Source organism: Topomyia yanbarensis, chromosome 1 (genome assembly GCF_030247195.1).
Source record: "Topomyia yanbarensis strain Yona2022 chromosome 1, ASM3024719v1, whole genome shotgun sequence".
Lineage (NCBI taxonomy): Eukaryota > Metazoa > Arthropoda > Insecta > Diptera > Culicidae > Topomyia > Topomyia yanbarensis.
The window spans coordinates 71,158,230-71,181,290 of NC_080670.1; the positions used below are offsets into that span (position 1 = coordinate 71,158,230).

General features: G+C 40.8%; 1 protein-coding gene across 2 annotated transcripts in view; it reads right to left on the reverse strand.

The window, feature by feature from the left end:
* Positions 1–23,061, reverse strand: part of LOC131677890 (uncharacterized) — a 129,479-nt gene that overhangs the window by 18,484 nt on the left and 87,934 nt on the right. The gene's annotated exons all lie outside the window — the stretch shown is intronic.

The following is a 23,061-nucleotide window of genomic DNA, read 5'->3' on the forward strand; positions in this document are numbered from 1 at the left end:
CTACAATTTTTTCGTGAATGACATTGACGAATGTCTTGTCAATTCCTGCACGCTAAGGCAGCTTGCAGATGACGGTGTAGTCTCTATTACAGGTCCTAAAGCCGTCGACTTGCAAGGACCACTGCAAGATACCTTGGACAATTTGTCTGCTTGGGCTCTCCAGCTGGGTATCGAGTTCTCCACGGAGAAAACTGAGCTAGTCGTATTTTCTAGAAAGCGTGAACCAGCGCAACTACAGCCTCAATAACTGGAACATGGTGGGGTGCCCATCCAGGAGACCTAATCAGGCTGTACCAAACAACGATATTATCAGTGTTGGAGTACGGATGTTTCTGCTTTCGCTCCGCTGCGAACATACACTTCATCAAACTATAGCGAATCCAGTATCGTTGCTTGCGTATTGCCTTGGGTTGCATGCACTCGACCCATACGATGAGTCTCGAAGTGCTGGCGGGCGTTCTTCCGCTGAAAAATCGATTCTGGGACCTCTCATATCGATTGCTCATTCGATGCGAGATTCTGAACCCATTGATGATTGCAAATTGCGAAAGGCTTGTCGAGCTTAATTCTCAGATCCGATTCATGTCCTTGTACTTCGATTACATGGCACAGAACATCAATTCATCTACGCATAACGTCAACCGTGCTCATCTCTTAGATACTTCTGATCCAACTGTATTTTTCGATACATCCATGAAAGAAGAGATTTGTGGAATTCCGGATCATATTCGCCCACAAGTGGTCCCAAATATTTTCTATAACAAATACCATCAATTCGACTGCGCCAAAATGTTCTACACTGACGGATCAATTCTCGACGGGTCCACAGGCTTCAATTTACGTCGCAGAATAAGCTGCCATTCAGTATACTCTCAGGATCAGTGACACCCTGCCCTCAGACCATTACTTCATCGTTTCGGATAGTCTCAGTTCCATTGAGGCCATCCGTGCGGCAAAGCCTGGAAAGCACTCACCGTATTTCCTGGGGAAAATACGGGAATATCTGAGAGCTTTACCTGAAAAATCTTACCGGATTACCTTGGTTTGGGTCCCGTCACATTGTTCTATTGCGGGCAATGAGAAGGCGGACTCTTTAGCCAAGGTGGGCGCATTAGAAAGCGACACTTACGAAAGACCAATTTGCTTCAATGAATTTTTCAGTATCTCTCATCAGAGGACGCTCGATAGTTGGCAAACCTCATGGAGCAATGGGCATCTGGGACGGTGGCTACATTCCATTGTCCCGAAGGTATCAACGAATGCTTGGTTTAAGGGGTTGGATGTGAACCGGGACTTTATTTGTACGATGTCATGGATCATGTCCAACCATTACTCGTTTGACGCGCATCTCCGTCGTATAGGGCTTGCTGAAAGTAATTATTGTGTTTGTGAGAACGGCTATCACGACATCGAGCATATTGTTTGGCTGTGCGCAGAGTACTGTGTTGCCAGGTCCCAACTAATAGATTCCCTTCGGGCCCGAGGTAGATCACCCTATGTGCCAGTCCGGGACGTCCTGGCAAGCCGCGACCACCCCTATATTTTTCTTATCTATATCTTTTTGAAAACTATTGATGTTCAAGTTTAATACATTTTCCCCTCTCTCATTCACAGTAGAATCTCACCAACCTATCCTTGTATCTACAATATGGCATTGCTTCACGAGTCATCGGTACATACCCTTCTTGATAACCGTCTATCCAGAACATCATGACATACCTCACATGCAGATGATATAGAGAACATCATGACAGCATCAGAGTGCCAATAATTATCCGAAATATCGACCCTCTCCCCGCCCCTGCGATTACAGGCTGGAAACTACAACACTACAACAAAGTTTGCATATCCGCCACAATGATCAATCAGCAAACGACGATGTCAATTACACAATATGTATCCCACTTCCTACCTTTTTCCTTTACTTACATAAGAGGTGAGCAAGCCGCCCTTAAATACGGCTTTCCCTTCCCCCACTAGCATGTGACATGTAATTAAAAAAATGAATTATCGGCCTCGTTAAGCTACAGCATTTGGGCCTAAATAAACGTACTTAAGATAAAAAAAATCATTCAACAGCGGTACTTGCCGCTTAAAGCTCGCTCTACTGTGAGGCAGATTACGTGCAAATGCGTGAAATGTTTTCATAAGAGACTGGGAGCCACAACGCAGCTAATGGGGAGTCTTCCGCAATCACGAATCGTACCATCTCCACCATTCGCAGTGACTTGTGGACTACGCTGTTCCATTGTTGGTGAAACAGGTAACCTACCGTCCCAAAACTCGTCAAGGCGTATGCAGCAGTGTATGTCTGCATGACTACCAAGGCCGTACACCTCGAAGCTGTTTCTGATTTGACGACGGATGCGTTCCTAGTATCACTCAGACGCTTCATTAGTCGTAGAGGATTGGTACAGCAGTTGCATTCTGATAACGCAACCAACTTTAAGGGAGCGAACCACCAGTTGAACCAGCTGTATAATCTTTTCCGAGATCAACAGATGCTCGATCTAGTGCAACAGTTTTGCGCAGCACGTGAAATCGACTGGCATTTCATCCCTCCTAACGGCCCTGAATTCGACAGGCTGTGGGAAGCAGCAGTGAAGTCCACAAAAACTCAAGAACTGGCAACAATCCTCACCTAAATAGAAGCTGTGTTGAATTCTCGCCCTTTATTCAGCGTTTCCACCGATCCAGCTGATCCACAAGTGATAACATCAGCACACTATCTGATCGTCTATAGGTCGTCCGCTCATCACACCAGCAGAGCCATCTCTGGAAGACATCAAGGCCAATCGTTTGAGTCGTTGGCAGCATTTGCAGGTCATGCTTAAGCAGTTTTGGCGTGCTTGGAGACGGGATTACCTCAACACGTTGCCAAATCTACGCCCCGGAATGGTTGTTCTTCTCCACGACAAGACACAGCCACCTTTAAACTGGAAGCTGGAATATATCACCGCTGTCTAACCTGATGCTGAATGCCTAGTTCGAGTAGTGGATAGTTTTGTCGATGGCTTTACCTTCCGTCGTCCGGTCAACAAGATTTCCGTTCTTCCCATCGAAGACAACTCCATCGCAGAGCTATCCGACGACGAATCTGTTGTAACGTAGTTCCAACGGGAGTATGTTCCATCCGTCACAGCATATACTACTTTTTATATTGCGCAACGATAAATGAGCGGTGTCACACTACACTCTTCATGTATCAGTGTAGCATGTATGTATAATAAGTCACATCTTATCCTTCCAGCCAGCATGTAAATTTACGCTGCCAAGCAGCAATATTTTTCAGTTTTAATTTTAACCACGAAGCAGCAACAACCTAATAAAGAGTAAATTTGGTGGTAACGAAGCAACTCATTTCATTTGGTCTTTATACGCCACCAGTCAGCGTCATCAGCTCGAGCATCGCCGGAATGGTCCACAAGTGGCCATTGTGATTGCTCTCAACATACAGTCCACCTGGAAGGAAAAAGAATCCCAGCTGAGGTCCGCAGAGAACCCCCGAGAAATTTCTGTTGTGACTCAGCCCTCCACGTCCCACTAACGTTCCCCCAGTCGGAACACAATGAAATATTTCAACACTTCAAAGAGTTTTCAGTTTCACTGATAGCATGATGTAATAGGACATTTTTTCTGCTCCCGATTTTGATATTTGACTGTTAAATAGATCAAAACGATAACAACCTGAGCAATCATTACCTGTTACATCACAAGATCAAGTTTAGTTCTCAATATAATATCGGGTTGGCATGCGTCTAAATTTATAAATTTATTATATACGATTAAGGTGCGTTGGACTGATTATAATACAGTTTTGTCACTCAACGATAGGATTTTTACGAACATTATTTCCATGACAGTCCACTGTTAATGGTCATTCAAATTACTATCGATTGTATTTAACTCTTAAATGCATGAATTTCATTTTTCTTTGGTACTCATTTTTCTGGATGGATACGATCTATACCTCTTGTTGAGGCTTTATATCTTAAAATTCGGTATGTTGCCAAATGGCAACAGTATGTATTTAAAGGTTAAAATAGATATTAATTATTTTTACATGTAACAACATGAATTGTTACAATATTTGCAATCAGTCTTTTCTTTTTCAGTCAGTACAACGGCAGTTATTTCACGTTCAAAAATTTTGAAAATTTTCGGTTGAAATGTTAGAAGTATTCTACTTCAAAAAGGCTAAACTGTATTATTATTAATAAAAATAGCTCTAATTGATGCCACGTTTCTGAACCCATTATGACCTAGCGTATGAAATTTCATACGCAAAAACAACACCTTTCTGAACCATATTTTTTATACAACAAAGGCGTCTTAAAGCTTACTATCTTCATTGAACGTTGATACCCAATAAATGAATTGGGTGTCTGTCTCTTTTTTTGCATTACACTGGGGTAGCACCAGGTAAAAACGAAAACGCTATAAGATAGGTTAGTTAATGTAATAGCTTAGCTTAGTTGACCACTCGTGAGTTTCCCGTGATTTATCAAAGTATGTTGAAATTGTATATTGAACCAATTGTATGATACTTGGGAGTAGTACATCATACTGTAGTTCTATTCGTGGAACTGAGAGTGGTTTCAGGGGAACAACTTTTGCCTTTGATGCCACTAACGCCAGTCTAGGTTGTCTGGCATCCACGATTCGGAAGTATGCGACACAACAATAGCCGGATTCACTTACGTCTACTAAAACGTGTACTGCCCATAAAACCATAAGAGTCCCATATTGAAAAACAGCAAGCCGAGAAAAATGCTGTTAAAGTTTTACATTTTCATTGAGCCTTATGGATGTGACAGCCATGTTTTGATATTTTTTTCGATATTTTCTGAACAAACCTTGTAATCTTATTTACAGGGCCGTCGAGAGCCACGTCGGGCCCCAAGGCTTGTATTACTGTATATACTAAACTAGAGGGCTTGTAAACCTAAGCCCTCTAGTTCAGTATGTGAGTCCGTGGTTTCTATTAGTCTCCGGTTGACTCATATTGCCACGTCCACAGATAGCGTGCCAGACATGCAGATTTCGATAGCTTCTTATTCCGTGATATCCAAATCGGGTAAAATTGCCATAGCTACGAGTTTTCCAATTTGTGAGTACTCAGGAATCAGTAGCATCTAGCTCAAATGGTACGTTCCCCATGTTGATCGGAGATTTGTACCTTCCCATGAATCATCTTTTCACGATTTCCCTGATGGGAAGGATGTGGTAAGGTTAAGGGCAAGGAATATACCCAGGTGACCACGAAGCATTATTTAATGGCTTTAGAATGTTCTATACTCGCATACTAAACATATTCTTTACGGCTTCATAGTTCTATAGAGATTTTTAAAGCACACTTAGTGATGAAAAAGGCGAATCGGTGTGCCAAAATAGAACTAGTTCAGTGTTTTTTAAAAAAAATCTTCCCTTCTTTATTGACACAGCAAAAGAAAAAATTAACTTTAAATAACGTACCCACCCTTCCTCTCTTCTTTGGTTTGACATGCCGACTGTTTAAATTAACGACTTAGTGCCTATAGAAATGGGATTTGATCCGCAGTCGAAAAGCGCGTCTCAATTTGGTATACGCGTTTAATCACTGATCTGTGAGAAGATTTGCATGTATACTTGGTTTAATCCTAAATGTTTGGTTGAAATTACGCAAACGTCTATTGTGGATTATATTTGCAGTTGCATTTTTTCGTAAAATCGTGCAGAATTTTCATTTTGATTTTAGGTTTATTGCATCATCATTTATTAAATGAAAGCATACGAGTTTAGGTAACTATTGGAACGCATACGAATATTTGGACGGCGCCGGTAGTAGTGTGGTAAGCGTGACCGCCACTCATTCTAGTTGGCCTGGGTTCAATCCCAGCCGATGTCGTTGAGATTTTTCTGAGGTGAAAAAATCTGTGGTCCCGTCGTCTTTCAAAAGGATGGATCGATATCTAGTCCAGATCTTATAGGAACAAATATTCAATCAGCAACAACCACGCCCAGTGTCTCCAAGCCAACAACAGGCACCATCAGCAAAGAAGCGAACGTAGAAGCGGACGGATGCGTTTGTCCGTGACCTCGCATTTCTGTTTGACGCTTTCTTCGAAAATACTTTGAATTGGCTTCTCAATATTTTGTAGTGTATTCCGTCGATTCAAGCAATAAAACTCGTTTTATAAACTTGTACACAAAGTAGACAACTCCCTTGAGAATGTTTGTTTTATCAAATGTCAACTATCAAATAAAGTTTTCATTTTTCTACGCTTTCATCATATATCAATTTAATAAGGCGAATTATTACAAAGAAATTACTATTGCTATTTTTATTGCTCTTCTATGAATACCGGACGTGTTCGCCTATCTTCCGGATAAAAACGCGGGCCCCCAAATACGACCCGGGCCCCAAAGCAATTGCCCTGGCTGCCTCCCCCTCTCATCGGGCCTGTTTATTTATGCATTGTGATACATTAGTGATACAGAATACAATTTAACAGATAACTCATTTTCCACAAAAATCCATATAAGACTCTTATACTTTTATGGGCAATGTAATTGTAACGTCTTATAGTTTTCAGGAGTGTAGTTTGGAAAATAGCACCTGGGAATCTTGGCCAAATGGATTTGTTTGAAGAAACTTATCGACTGGCACCATTTGTCTACGATCTCGGGTGTAATAGGATCGTCCCAAACGATCCCAGTCTGTCAAATCTCTTGGATAATAATCTTGCCATGAATCACGAATGCAGCTATAAACCCAAGCGGAGCAAACAGACTCATAAACACTTGGAATACTTGCCATTTCGTCGGGATGGTCTGTGCATCAATCAAAATCTGCAAATCGTCCCTGAAAGCTACGTCGAAGCACATCTCCATCAGGTCACCAAACCAGCCCTAGAACTCGTTCTGCTGTGTTTCCTTTATCTATCAGGAAATTCTTCAAATCGCCCCGAAATACTTCTAAGAATAGATTCCAACAGATAAACCCAAAGATTTTTGATATCATAGCAATAAAAAATTAAATAATATACAACCTTGTCAAAATATCGCGCATTAACACACAGAAGATAGCGCTTCCCAAGCCCTGTACGACAGATTGGTGTACCTAGCGCGCTACGCTTCTATGAATGACGTCATCATCGACTATTTAAAGAACGGACTTGGCCAGACACGCTCAGTTCCCTGTTGAACGGCTGGCGAAGCAGATCACTGCGCTGTGTTTTTTACAGCCAGTGTAGCTGAGTTAGAAGTCCGTTACACTGGCTGTGGAGGGACGTTACACTGTGTCGTCCAACAGGCGACCGCTCCAACTGCTTCCTAAGTGCCGCTGTAATGTTGCCAGTAAATTTTTGGTTTAACTAGCACATGTATTTGCTATTTGCGCTTGAAATTAAGTAATGTAGTGGTAGTAATAAGCTTCCCATTTTGGTTTAAACGCAAGGACAGTTTTTAAAACAGGATTTGATTAATTAGTTTAGCTCATCCCAGCAATTTTATCAATTCTGTAATTTAAAAGGAATTTTACGGAACTTGGTGAATTTGGCCCCACTTGCAACTGGTATAATCAACCTGCACAAAGTGTTGCATAACGCAGGGCTGTTTTTGGAACAAAATGTGTTATCATTCAGCCCTTCGCTATGCAAAATCACGATATTATGACAGACGGGCTAAGCACGGCCGTTCCTTTCAATCGGGAATGGCCGCGTTGAATTTTGGTGAAATGCGCTAATAGTGTCGTGGTGGTACTAGTTGTCTCTTTCGCTCTACCCATCATCATCAGCGTTGACTCATTTTGCATTGTGCGCTTGGGTTCAATGTTTGGGGCGAATGTGTTGGTAGGTAGGGGAACTGGCGGTAAAATGAACACGTTAAGCAAAGTCATTATTTTCTAACTAATAAGTGAATGAGATATTACAATCACCTTATATGTTTCTTGTTAGACATGTTTTGTACATATCTGGTAAAAACACATTTTTTCAAACATGATTCTTGATTTCTAACCATGTCCAAAAATGAGACATGTTTATAGCGAGTGAGTAAATTGAACATGTGGCGGTGGTAAAATGAACAGCTTCTGGTGACTTGCAAAATCTCCTGTATGTATGCAATGCACAGCGTTGGAAAGCATTTTTCCGATCACTGCTAATATCCCAACAAATCATGAGCTTTGCATACACACAGGGCATTTTGCAGGGAAACAAAAATGTCACGGAAGAATTGAATTTTCATGACGTAATATTAACCATTTTACAGTCCTGTGGCATCGAAACACATCTACAAACTTAGGGTTATCCAAGGGTGTTTGAACTTTTAGGATCTGTTTGAGAGCAACTAGAAGGCTTGGTCTATACATGAGATGTGATTATATTGTCTAAAATTTGATTTTTCTTCACCGGTCCGGGTGTTTTTCCCACACACTAAGTACTAAGAAAATAAATAAGTAGTATAGTCCTACGTCTACAGTTCGTGCAACCCCATAGGGCTGCCCCTTGTAGTTTTTATTTCGAATCCGGCCTTGGAATGTACAAGCACAGAGAACAGACATCCATGATCGAACAAAAATATTTAAAAAACGTGTGTAAACATTTGAATTAATATACGATAAACACTAGCGCCGCCACACCAACCTATCCCAACTATCCGTTAAATCCATTCCGGAACCGGTTCGAAATCCTGAATGGATTCAGTATGGAATCTTGCTCAAAGAAAACAACCGATTCCGACTCTATCGTTTGAGCTGGAATTCATACTGGAAGTCCGAACCTGTTCCGAACTAGTTTGACTGGGTAGAGGAATAACCGCTATCAATTCAGTCGAACTCAGCCACAAAAAACATGACGACAGTAGCGCACCTGGTTTGGATATCCCAACTTCCTTCGAAACCGTTAGAGATTTTACACAAGTTGAATGCTGAAGATGGACGTCTGTTTTCTGTGGTACAAGTTTAACGTCGAGAGCTGTTTTTGTCATCTCATCCTCCGTGTCACCGCTGTCAAGGAAGTCGTCCACGTAGTGGTTCTCGTGTGTCGCAGCAGCTGCCTCTGGATACTCCTTCTCATGTTCCGTTGAATTCAGGTTCTTTGCGTAATGTGCTGTATATGGTGAACACGTAGCTCCGAAGGTACTAACATCCATCACATAAATCTGTGGTGTCTCTTCTGGATTATCTCTCCAAAGAAAACGTTGTGACTGTCGATCCGTCGGGCGGACATATACTTGATTGAACATCTCTTTGATATCCCCTGTCACTGCAAATTGGCGTTGCCTGAGCCGGCTGTGCACTTTGGGAAGTGGTGTTACTAATTCTGAACCCTTGAGCATCAACTTTAGCTGCCGCGTCCCAAATGACTCGCACCTTTCCGGGATTTTTGGGATTCAACGTAACACCCAGAGGAAATACCACACCCTTTTTGAATCCGATGTTTGTATTTCATTCTTGGTAGCCTTATGTGCATACCCCATTATTGTCCTGATATTCGAGGATAAATAATAAATAAAAAATCGGTAATTGTCTAGTTTAGAGACTTTAGTGACAGTGGTCCGATTTTAATGCGGTTTTTTGCCAAAGGGTGTATTTTAACCTAAATAAACCAAATCGTTGGTTATAAGCAAACCTGTGATCCTCTCGTTTTCCCGGTTTACTCAAACCTAGGGGCTATAGGTAGTTTAAAGCCGACTGAGCGGCAGCGAAGACGGACAGTGCACCAGAAAGCGATGTGGCGTAGCCACATTAATCAACGGAACACTGAATAATGTGGCTACGCCACATAGCTTTTAAGTGTACTGTCCGACGCCGCTGATGTTCCGTTGCCAACGCCACAAATGCTCTTCAGGTGCAAACTAATGCATATAGGGCGCAGTTGTCAGCTCGAGCGGTGGAGTCTCGTGATAAACCGAACAAACAAACATCATCAATCGAGGTAAATATATATTAAGATGTTCCGTTAACAAGTTGAATCAATTAAATTAGTATTTATATCATGCATGGTGGCAGTACATTTGGCATAACGTCGTTAGTCAATAATAGCTCATAAAGGTTATGTGGCGAAGCTAATGTGATGCGGTTTCACCACAATTACGGAGGTCGAAGAACCGAAGCGGAGGTCCCTCCTCAGAAAACCTGTAATCCATTGGTATGGTTGGTTTACTGAAACATAGGGGTTGATTCCTTTTTTAAATATGAGCAGTTCTTTGAGTTTGTATACCAAATAGCCCTCGCAATCAAACTGGTGATCCACTCGTTTGCACGGTTTACTCACACTTTGGGATTGATTCCTTATTTTAAACATGAGCAGCTCTTTTCCCACAATTAGGGATTGATTGCTTCTTTCAAAAGTGAACAAATCCTTGGATCTGCATGCCAAATAAGTTTGCACGGAAACGGTTGATCCACTCGTCTGCCCGCTTTACTCAAACATACACGCAGAGAAATAAGGCATATTCGAATCAAATATTTTGCGACTTTGATTCTAATTCAAAGATTTTGTTGAAACAGAAATAATTTTTTTTTTCAAATGCCAAACATTGTTGGTACAAAAATATTGGTATTAGTGACAAAATAAATTGCATTTTGATTCTAAAATCCCTGCAAAAAAGTAATATTCGTATCAAATACATTGAAACTTTGATTCAAGCATTTAGTTGAACCACAAACAAATTGGTTGGTTCTACAGTACTATTATTTGAAACAAAAATACTGCTTTTAGATTTTGAAATATTGCTTAAAAAGCGTTTGACTGTGTTTGGTACGATCTCCGTCATTTTGTTGTATCACACCAATAAAAAAATAGACGCATCGGAGGTCAAGAGTAAAGAATTGGAGTTCAAGACGCTACAATTTAATTTGTGCAATGCGGTCGTAAGTGCTTTCATAGGTGAGAAAATTATTCATTATTAGGGTATCGTTTCCCGGAATACCATTTCCCGGAAAACCATTTCCCGGAATGCCATTTCCCGGAAAATCATTTCCCGGAATGTACTATTTCCCGGAATGTCACATTTCCCGGAATATCGTTTCCCAAAATGTACCATTTCCCGGAATACTATTTCCCGGAATGTACCATTTCCCGGAATACCATTTCCCGGAATACCATTTCCCGGAATACCATTTCCCGAAACGTACTTTTTCTCGGCAATTTGTTATACTATTGAAATCTGAAGTACTTTGAGATCATTTGCATTAAGAACTATGTTGCTACTCAAATATTTGTTTTGTTCCCTTCACAGCTTGTCTTTGCTCGCTGATCATGTTAATGTATTTAAAAAAAACTAATTCTCATGCATATGTAATTTTATTTGAAATCATTATCAATCAATCGAAGGTCCAGAAAATAGCTTATGCTAAAAAGAAGGCGATATCAAAGAAGGTCGTAATTTAATTTAAAATTAGTAGCATTTCAAAAATATACTACGAAAATTTTAAAGAAGGCAAATCCACTTCATTGTATTTATTATATTTGAATCAATGAAATTCTAAAATTATTTCCATTGATTTGCTATTGTTCCAAAGAAGGCTAATTCACATAGACATTTTTAATATGATGTGAAATTTAAAATAACTGAAGGCGTTTTCAATGCACTGTTACTGTAAACAAATATTAGTGAGAATAAAAATCAATAAAAGTCCAAGAATATTTTCAGAGAAACTTCATATAGATTAAAATAACATTTTACACAAAATTTCAAAGAAAAACGCATATTTATAAGAAGGCTGCATCTCAGACAGATATATTCACAATCTATAAAATTTCAAAGGTTCCAGGAATATTTATGACTAAATTTTAGAAAATGTTTCTATTTTTTCATTACCTTTTACCTAATCTTCATGAAAATCAATCAACGTATTCAGGGCATTTTTAGAATACTAGTGGTTGGTTATCATAAAAATGTTGCCAACGTTGTGGAAAACACTGCCTTTTCAATTTCAAAATCAATAAAAGTCCAAGGGCATTTTCAGAGAAACTTCATATAGATTAAAATAACATTCTACACAAAATTCCAAAGAAATATGCATATTTATAAGAAGGCTGCATCTCAGACAGATACATTCACAATCTATAAAATTTCAAAGGTTCCAGGAATATACATGACAAAATTTTAGAAAATGTTTCTATTTTTTCATTACCTGTTACCTAATCTTCATGAAAATCAATCAACGTATTCAGGACATTTTTAGAATACTAGTGATTGGTTATCATAAAAATGTTGCCAACGTTGTGGAAAAGACTGCCTTTGCCTTTTTCGCATTTGGAGGCGTTCTAAATTGATCGTTACGAATTTACACCATTCTAGAGTCCGGTATAAGCATATTTTTCTTTACATAATAATTGAATTAACCCATTATTGCCCAGGGGTTTCAAAAAGTGAGCCAAATGCAGTGATATCTTCAATTCCACCAAAAAATGTATCAAACATTATGGGAAAAACAAAATCATCGCTTAAAATGGTTTTGGGAAGGAAAATATCTCGTGCAAAAAATTTCGTACGCTTAAATAAAAACAACAAATTTTAACTTGTTTGACATATTTCTTCGGATTTTCTGATAGACAACACTTCTTTTACACCTGTAGGAACATTTTGTCACATAATGGAATTATTAGCACGAATTCCAACAATAAAATTCAATTAAATGTATTGCTCACTTTTCAGCCGCCATTTGCCCCAACTATACACGGTTCAAAAATGTAAACAAAATTATAAAAAAATGGCACTTGTCTTTTTTCACAATGAAATATGAGGTGTAATGATCCCATTAGTGCAATAATAAAGCAGTTAGATGCCAAAATTCTGCAGTAAATACTCGTTAAATGATGGAAAGTTCTGCGTATGAAATTTCATACGCTAGGATATAATGGGTTAAGATCCCAAAAATGGCATACATAATACATAATATTAATTTTAAGTGATTTGTTCAGCATTTTCCCGCCAGCAGGTTTTTTTTGACCTGGCCTGAAATCTATATCCTGTAATGTTTGACCTTGTGTCAAAAACTAAAGTTTTGATTTTAAGTTTGTATGGAGTTTACATTAAATTCATAAAAATGCTGCCTGGTGCTCCTGAAAAATATATTGTATGTTACATTATATAGATTCAGTCAAGTAGAACAACTTCTTCTAAAGACAGTTCATAGCTATGACAACTGGTTTATGAGTTATTGCAAAATCAATCAAATTCAATCAAGTGAACCTTGACGTATTTGTTGTGGTCACCAGTTAAACCCTTGATGTAAAGCGGAAATATAGTCCAGGTGGTATCATCCGAAAGATGTGATCTAAAGGACTTGAGATCGAGAATCGTAACAGAATTATTTTTTGCATTTTTTGTGTACAAGAATATACGTTTAGAAAACTAAAATTGAGATGAGACTGAAGCGGGAAAAATTCTCGTTATTTTGAAGCTCAACTGATGTTCACCACATCCCTGTGGAGTTGGAATTGGAACTGCTACAGAGTGCATCGTGAACTGAAGGTAGGTTAATTGAGTAAGCCGGGCAAAATCTGTTACTATACGTCAGCAAGAGTGTCTCCGGCCATGAAGCACGAATTGATTTTAACCAAAACATTTTAACGAATCATAAAGATTGGAGTAGCATCGTGAATATAACGTTAGAACATAACTTTGCTAAAATAAAATAACAGGTCAGAAATAACGGTTATTATTTCTCTTATTACTTTATTTGAAACTAACAATTCTACATAATAACGTTCCCGCTTAATAGGCAGTAAAAAAAATAATATTAAAATTAAGAACCGAACTCATGTCCTTCAGATTGTCTATTTATGACGCTCGCATCTGAACTATAAAACCGCCTATGTTGATAGCTGCCTAACTCAGTTTATGGCTAACATGTCACAGTTAACTTGATTGAAGTATCAGCCAGAGTATCCAGATAAATTCAATTTTCACCAACGATGTAGACACTTAAGCATTGAATAAAGAATAACTTTTAAACCAGAAGTCGTAGCCTATTACACTCTTCGGGGAAGTTGAATACGGTACTCGTATCTACTGAAATTAGCATAGCACATATTTTTAGAATACATAGGAACGTGTTTACGAAATATTCAATTATGTGGATCGTTTATCCATGTCAAATCACATACAAACTTTAAACCTTTGGTGCTAAAATATAGTGAAACCTATCAAATCAACATTTTGCATGGTTGAATGAGGTCGTATAGCGAGTAGTTTTAGATCAGTTCCACTGCATTCTAAAATTTGTGCCACCCTATTATCTATCCGTCTTTCAATTTCATTGCTTTCGTTTTTCTTAGTGATAAATTTGCCGAAAATGGCCAAGAAAATCGATACAGATATAATTTATTAACTAAAATCCTTCGTACATCGCTGGAGAAAACAATTTAGAATATGCTGTGAATAATTCGAAGCTCGTGGTTTGAAGTGGATTTGAAAAAATTCGTTTGAAGTTTTTAGTACGCTTGGAGTTTACCTAAAAACGATTGGACAGAATTGATAATATATACAGTTAAGTATTCTGTTCACCTTCCATTTTCTGTTATATCATTTTATTTCAATAACAAAATTTCCAAATCTTAAAAATTCTACGATGGTGTATATGCTTTTCACCGAAGATTACCACGCGAAGGAATCGATTCAAAATAGTAAAAGAATTGAAAATATACCATTTTAACTGAATCCGCAAAATTTGGAACAAATACCCGGCAAAATATAGGGCCTATTAGTCAGGAATTAGACGGTCATGAATTTATCAGGGGATGCAGTCTAGCAAGTATATAGTACCCAACAACAGTTGGACCGGACCTGACGGTATCACAGTTAAACAGCAATAAATAATACTTTTTACAAATATGTCAATGATTAGTACACGAGACATGCGAAACCACTTACCCTATATTCTCTTTTTGGGGTGAAGTAACTAAAAAACGGGGTCCAAAGTGCTGGACCAAAGCGAGATTGAGGTGAAGTAACTAAAAACCGGGGTCCAAAGTGCTGGACCAAAGCGGGATGTTGGGTACGCGCAAAATATATGTGATTTGACAACCACAGCCTACCCCTGGAATTTATTCACCCCTTCACTACCTGCGGTGGGAAAATTGGAAAGTATTTTTTTCTATATTGGTTTGGTACCCATTTAATTCATTGATATCGCATCCATTGGGGTGCTTCTTATTCCCCACTCGATTTTTTTAAAATAAATTTTCCTAACATCGCGGAATCGAAAAGATTAAATCTTTAAAATGAAAAAAAACAAGATGGCAAAACATCTTGTTTTTGCCTTTCTCCTATAGAAAGGTTATGCAATCACTCTGAACATCGTCAACGTAATCCCGGCCCCGGAGGGCCGTCTGTCATATACCATTCTACTCAGTTCGTCAAATTCGGCAAATGTCTGTGTGTGCGTATGTATGTGTGTGTATGTATGTATGTATGTGACCAAAAATAAGCACATCGGTTACTCGTAGATGGCTGAACCGATTTCATCAAACTTAGTCTCAAATAAAAGGTACAACGTTCCCATAAGCTGCTATTGAATTTCATTAAATTCCGAGTTCCGGAGTTACGGGTTTAAGAGTGGGGACACAGCAAATTCACATTTTTGCCTTTCTCCTATAGAAAGGTTATGCAATCACTCTGAACATCGTAAACCTAATTTTTTTTGACTTGCATAGGTTTTCTGTATTTTAACAGGGTCGTAGTTAGGGGGATACGGTGAGGGGCACCCCCACATTACTCACCACCCTTCCCTAAACCGCCCTTTTCTCAGCAAGTACCCCACCACGCGAATAAAATTGTCTAATTCCTCTAGAATAAACTTTCCTAGTGGGTCTGAAAAACCAGTGAAAAATTTATGTTTATACACCATGTTTGCTGTTTCATGCATTTCGCGAAGTATAACAATTCAATTGTTGTTTTTACTGGGTTTTGTTTTCAAATTCAAAGGGTGTTTACCCATTCCGAATTTGAGTACTTCCATTTTCTCCCCCCTTTGGGACGAGGACGTAATCTGCTGTCCCAAATCAATCGCGGTGGGGGTTCGTTTTCAAGCTCATTAACTTCTGGGGGTGGGGGGATGATGGCTCTGCGGAAGCCAGATCGTTGTGTTCATCTTGTGCAATTATGCTTGATTGTTCCTCCACGGGCAGAGGAGCTAGTGTGCGAACATTTCGTTTGTATGTACCGGTGGAGGTTCGTATAACTGCTACTCGGACTATTCCGTCGCTACCAGGGTGTACCTATGAAATGAAAATTGAATTGAAAATGCTGCGCTGTCTACGATTTTATTTTGAAAAGTTTCGTTTTTATACATCTTTAGTAGTTGATTCAATTCTCTGCTGGCTCCGACAAAGTTGCGCCCATTGTCGGAGTAGATAACTTCAGGTATTCCTCTCACCGAGGTGAATCGCAGTAGAGCGGATATGAATGATGCTGCCGATTGATTTTCGACGACTTCCAAGTGTGTTGCTTTAGTTGCAAAGCAAATGAAAATACAAGCGTAAGCTGTCGTCTTGTATTTCGACCTTTGATTGAGTAATACTTCGAAAGGACCGCATAGTCCACTCCTGTGTGTGTGTGAAAGCCGGTGACTCGTTCACTCTCGGCGTTGGTAATTGTCCCATCTGCTGCTGGCGTTGGTAATTGTCCCATCTGCTGCTAAAGTCGCTTAGGACACCTTCGAACGCATAATATGCAGTGTTGGATAACTCCTTGAACGGTTCGGCGGAGAACCCTCATCCAAAATTTCTGCTGGAACTCAGCCATGACCAAATTTATTCCAGCGTGAAATCTATCTTCGTGTATTTTTCGGATTATAACCCTCGCAAACGAGTGTGATTTTGGTATTAACATGGGTGTTTTTGTGATGCAGACATTTCCGCGTTCTGAAGTCTGCCTGTGACGTGTATAATGCCGTTCTTGATAACGGCGCACAAGTGTTGAAAAGCTCCCTTCTTCGGTGCCTCTCCATTTTTCCTGATTTCAGCCACTTCATTTGGGTAGATAGTGGCTTGCATGATTTTAACTATAAGTGATAGTCCTTCCTCTAGTTCAATCGTGGTGGGCGGGCCAGATCGCGCCTCGTGCGCGATACCCTGATTGGTGATGAGCGGGCCAGATCGCGCCTCGTGCGCGATACCCTGATTGGTGATGAGCGGGCCAGATCGCGCCTCGTACGCGATACCCTGATTGGTGATGAGCGGGCCAGATCGCGCCTCATGCGCGATACCCTGATTGGTGATGAGCGGGCCAGATCGCGCTTCGTGCGCGATACCCTGATTGGTGATGAGCGGGCCAGATCGCGCCTCGTGCGCGATACCGTGATTGGTGATGAGCGGGACAGATCGCGCCTCATCCGCGTTACCCTGATTGATGATGAGCGGGCCAGATCGCGCCTCGTGCGCGATACCCTGATTGGTGATGAGCAGGCCAGATTGCGCCTCACGCGCGATACCTTGATTGTTTGTTTTCCTCATGTTGTAAATAGCTCTCCTTAGCCATGCAAAGTGTCTTACAGTTCTGTCGTATGAATTATGATATTTGAATTCGGAAATGCTGTCAGCGCAATCTCTAACTTTCGTTGCAACCAGTAATGTCTTTGGTTGTTTAAGTCTTTCTTGTTCCACAGTGGCGTCATATTCGTAGCCACTTAGTGGATATTTCATTCTTGTTTGTATGCATTCTGGGCCATGTAACCAGAAACTCAACTTGTCTTCGAGTAACCGTTTGACTGGGATTCCTCTTGATACCAGATCAGCGGGATTTTCTTTCGTGCGTACGTGTCTCCAACATTCAGGTTTCGTGGAGTCGTGTATCTTCGTAATTCTGTTCTTGATGAATGTTCCCCAGTGTGGGCTCGTGGATTTTATCCAGCTCAAAGCTACCTTGGCAGTGAGCTCTGCCAATAGTACCGCCGCCAAGAGCTCTAGGCGGGGCAGTGTGGCTTTTTTCAATAGAGTCACTCTCGCTTTTGCGCACAACAAATTTGTGCTTTCGTTGCCCCTCAAATCGATTGAGTGCAGATAGATAGCGCATCCGTACGCCTTTTCAGATGCATCGCTAAATCCGTGCAAGTCTAGAACGATTGTTTGGCTCGAAATCGTCATCCGAGGTACTTCTATGTGTTTCAGTTCGGCAAGTGATGCCTCATAGTTCATCCATGCATTGAAAACGTAGTCTGGAACGTCGTCGTCCCAGCTAATATTGTGAGTCCATAACTCTTGCATCAAAATTTTTGCTGTTACGATCACGGGATGTACTAAACCCAATGGATCGTATAACCTTAGTATTTTGGAGACCATTTGTCTCTTGGTGAGGGCTTTCAATGCCTTGTTTGTTGCGTTGACACTGATGAACTGGAATACGTCTTTGTTAGGATTCCAGGCAACTTCTAATGTTTTGATAACCTCCTGATCTCCGACTTGGATCAGAGGCTCTAAGTCTTGTTCTGGTATCCCTGCCAGAGCGCTCATGTCGTTTGCTGCCCACTTTCGTAGCGGAAATCCGTGGCACAGTAATGCTTGTTCAATGTGTTGTTTCATGCTCATCAACTCCGTAGTGGTTGATGCTCCGATCATAAGGTTGTCAACGTAAAATGATTGTTGAATAATATTAGCGATTTTTGGATTTATCTCTCGATATTTTTCGGCTGCTTCGTGCAGTGCCCTACAGGCCAAAAATGAAGAAGATGCTTCACCACACGTGACAGTCATCAATCTGTATGCTTTCAGTGGTTTTTCTGGGCTGTCTCGCCACAGAATGCATTGCAACAAAATGTCTTCATCTGCAATCAGTATTTGCCGATACATCTTAGCTATATCGGCCATCAGTACCATGTCGTGTGTTTTGAATTCGATCAGTTGATTAAACAATTCTCTTTGAATGGTGGGTCCCACGATTTGAATATCGTTGAGGGATATCCCGCTAGTCGTCTTGGCATTAGCGTCGAACACTACTCTCACCTTAGTAGAAGTGGAATCTGGTTTCACTACGCATGAATGCGGAATGAAGTATTTAACCTTGTGAAGGTCCTCTGCGGCGATGGGTACCATATGCCCCATATCCTCATATTCTTGCATGGAGGCTTTGTATTCCTTGTACAGCCCTGGGTTCTGTCTAAGTCGCCGCTCGAGCGACATGAACCTCTTGTTAACTTGTGGGTAAGAGTCACCCAACAACGATGGCTCCCCCCGTAACGGGTCTTTCGTGATAAATCTTCCGTCTGCAGCAACTTGGTGAGTGTTGCGAAAGTGCGACTCTGCATCGCATTCACCAATTTTTTTTGGTTCCCAATCCTTTACGCCAGACTCTTCAAGACGCCAAAATTTCTCGATTAATTTGGCTAATTGATCTTGTGGATAATTCGATTCGATTTTGCTGCAGGTCGATGCAGCCAGTGATGCGGTGCTGGAGCTTCCATGTTGGAGCAATCCACACGCAATCCAGCCTAAAGCTGATTCTTGATAAGTAGGACCGGTTGAAGTACTGATTCGTCCAGGTCCCAAAACCTTATAAAATATTCTTGCTCCGAGAAGAATATCTATCTCTCTTGATTTGTGAAATTCGGGATCGCCTAGATCCAAACCGTCAGGAATTTCCATTGTATTTTTGTCGATTGTTTTGTTTGGCTGGTCATCCAGGATTGTGGGAACGATCATTAATTCGATTTCTTCTTGGTAACTATGAACGTGTGAGGCAATTATCGTTTTAATGCCCCGCTTAGAATGTGATTGTCCGGTGATACCGTTAATCATTACGTTGATAGGGTGTTGCGGGATTCCTAGTGCGCGAGCAGCTTTTTCGTTAATCGTTCCGACTTGGCTGCCCGAGTCCAATAAACATCTAAATGAGTGCCACTCGAATTTTCCGAGTACATAAATCATTGCTGTTCCCAAGAAGACATATTCTTCTTGGCTTAGTCACACTGTCGTGCTGGTGGATGCTTGCGTAGCATCTTTTCCTCCTTGTGCATCTGGAACATGCTCCGTTTTGGCAGATTCCTCCCTATGAAGCATTTTTTTTTTAAATTTGTTTATTTGATAAGGCACGTATGCATTAGCTTAAAGGTGCCATTTTTTCATTGTTTTACATTTTGAATTTCTTAAAACTAGGGGGTTACACATTTCAATATTATTTTGTTTTATATAATGGAACAAAAAAAAAATTAACGGCTAACTTATACATATATAAGTGGGGATAATATAATATTCGTAAGATCAGGGGGACAGGTAATTTTGTGTGTTCTTTGAATAGCAATTCACTTTATGATTTTTAGAAGGGAGATTGTTGGAGAAATTAATTATTAACTAAGCGGAACATTTTACAAGCTTATTAACTAGAAATAACTAGAGAGAGTGGTTCAAGGTTAGGGGTAATTAATTAGGGCTATTTTAAAGTAGTGGTACTGTTGGGCATTTCTTAACGAGATTAAATATTGATCAACTAAAACTAGAAGATAGGGGGGGACATAAGTTGGGATTTTTGGATTTATCTCTCGATAAGGGGGTGATGTCATACATCTGTGTATCAGAGACATGGGAGAGACGGTGGACAAGGCTGACAGGGGGAGGGGGGGGGGGTAGATTTAAACTTTTAGTTTCCGGCATCAGGAATCAACGGCCAGGATTACAGATTCGAACGGATGCATTAAGTATTGGGACGCCGGGCGGTTTTCCTCGATCCGGCAGGGGTTCCTCCAGACGATTTCGTAGTATGGCTCAGATACGGATCGGAAACACACCGCGTTGCGCGTGTGATGTTATACTGTAGATCTCGTGTTGTTGGTTCATTCGACAGATGTTTTGTCTCGTCTTGGAGTCGTATCAAACCATCGTTGGGGTACGGTAGGCGGAAGAGGGCACTTCTGGGAATGATAAGAGAAAAGATAGGGGCATTTAAATTTGGATATTGATGGTTTTGAGGAACGTGTATATAAGGGATATGTAGAGAATATCGCGACTTGCTAGTACATCTCGAACCGGGACATTGGGTGATCTTCCTCGGGCCCGAAGGGAATCGAATAGTTGAGATCTGGCAGAACAGTACTCGGCGCATGCCCAGACAACATGTTCGATTTCGTGATAACCGTTGCCACAAGCGCAGATACCGCTATCCACGAGCCCAATACGCCGGAGATGTGCGTCCAGCGTGTAGTGATTGGACATGAGCCGAGACACCACGCGAATGAAATCCCGACCCACATCCATCCCCCTGAACAAAGGTTTCGTCGATACCTTAGGGATTATCGAATGTAGCCACCTTCCCAGTTCACCAGTGCTCCATGAAGTTTGCCAACTTTCGAGGGTTCTCTGATGAGTAATACTGAAAAATTCGCTGAAGCTAATTGGTCTTTCATATATGTCACCTTGTAAAGCGCCCGCCTTAGCTAAAGAGTCCGCTTCTTCATTACCTGGAATGGAGCAATGCGAGGGAACCCAAACTAAGGTAATCTTGTACGATCTTACAGACAAAGCACGCAGGCGCTCCCAGATTTTCCCCAGAAAATATGGAATGTGCTTTCTAGGTTTCATTGAACGGAGAGCCTCTATTGAGCTGAGGCTATCCGAAACAATAAAGTAATGATCGGTGGGCAAAGTATCAATGATCCCAAGGGTATACTGAATAGCAGCAAGTTCTGCGACGTAAACTGAAGCAGGATCATTGAGTTTGAATGAGGCGGTGAGGTTTTGATTGAATATACCGAAGCCAGTGGAGCCGTCGAGGCTTGACCCGTCGGTGTAAAACATCTTGTTGGAGTCGACTTCTCGAAATTTACTATGAAAGATGCTTGGGATCACTTGCGGACGTATGTGATCCGGCATTCCTCGAATCTCGTCTTTCATGGATGTGTCGAAGAATACAGTTGAATCAGAAGCATGAAAGAGATTGACACGGTTGGGATAGTATGAAGAAGGATTGATATTTTGTGCCATGTAATCGAAGTACAAGGACATAAATCGGGTTTGAGAATTGAGCTCGACAAGCCTTTCGAAATTTGCAATTACTAACGGGTTCAAGATATCGCATCGGATGAGCAATCGATATGAGAGGTCCCAAAATCGATTTTTCAGCGGAAGGACGCCCGCCAGCACTTCTAAACTCATCGTATGTGTCCAGTGCATGCAACCCAAAGCAATACGCAAACAACAATATTGGATTCGCTCTAGTTTGATGAAATGTATGTTCGCAGCGGAGCGAAACAGAAACTCCCGTACTCCATCACCGACAATATTGTTGTTTGGTACAGCCTGATCAGGTCTCCTGGGTGGGCACCCCACCATGTTCGGGTTATTGTACGGAGAAAATTGATCCTTTGTTGGCACTTCTGTTTCAGATACCTAATGTGACATCCCCAGGTTCCTTTAGAGTCGAACCAGACCACGAGATATTTGAAAGTTGAAATCTGAGCAATAGTTTGACCCATTAATTGAAGTTGTAGTTGCGCTGGTTCACGCTTCCTTGAAAATACGACTAGCTCAGTTTTCTCCGTGGAGAACTCGATACCTAGCTGGAGGGCCCAAGCAGACAAATTATCCAAGGTATCTAGAAGTTGCAATGGTCCTTGCAGATCGACGGCTTTGGAACCTGTAATAGAGACCACACCGTCATCTGCAAGCTGCCTTAGCATGCAGGAATTGACAAGACATTCGTCAAAGTCATTCTCGTAAAAGTTATAGAGAAGGGGGGTTAGACATGAGCCCTGGGGAAGACCCATGTAGCTAATTCGTGATGTCGATAAATCACCATGCGAAAAATGCATATGTTTTTCAGACAGCAAGTTTAGCAAAAAGTTGTTTAGAGTCGGTGAAAGACCATGCTGGTGCAGCTTCTCAGAAAGAATTTTGATAGAAACTGAATCAAAAGCCCCCTTTATATCTAAGAAAACTGATGCCATCTGCTTTTTGCTAGCATAAGCCATTTGAATTTCTGTTGAGAGCAACGTAAGACAATCGTTCGTCCCTTTGCCTTTGCGGAAACCAAATTGTGTATCTGACAGTAAGCCATTTGCTTCAACCCAATTATCGAGGCGAAACAAGACCATTTTCTCGAACAACTTTCGGATACAGGACAGCATCGCAATCGGTCGATACG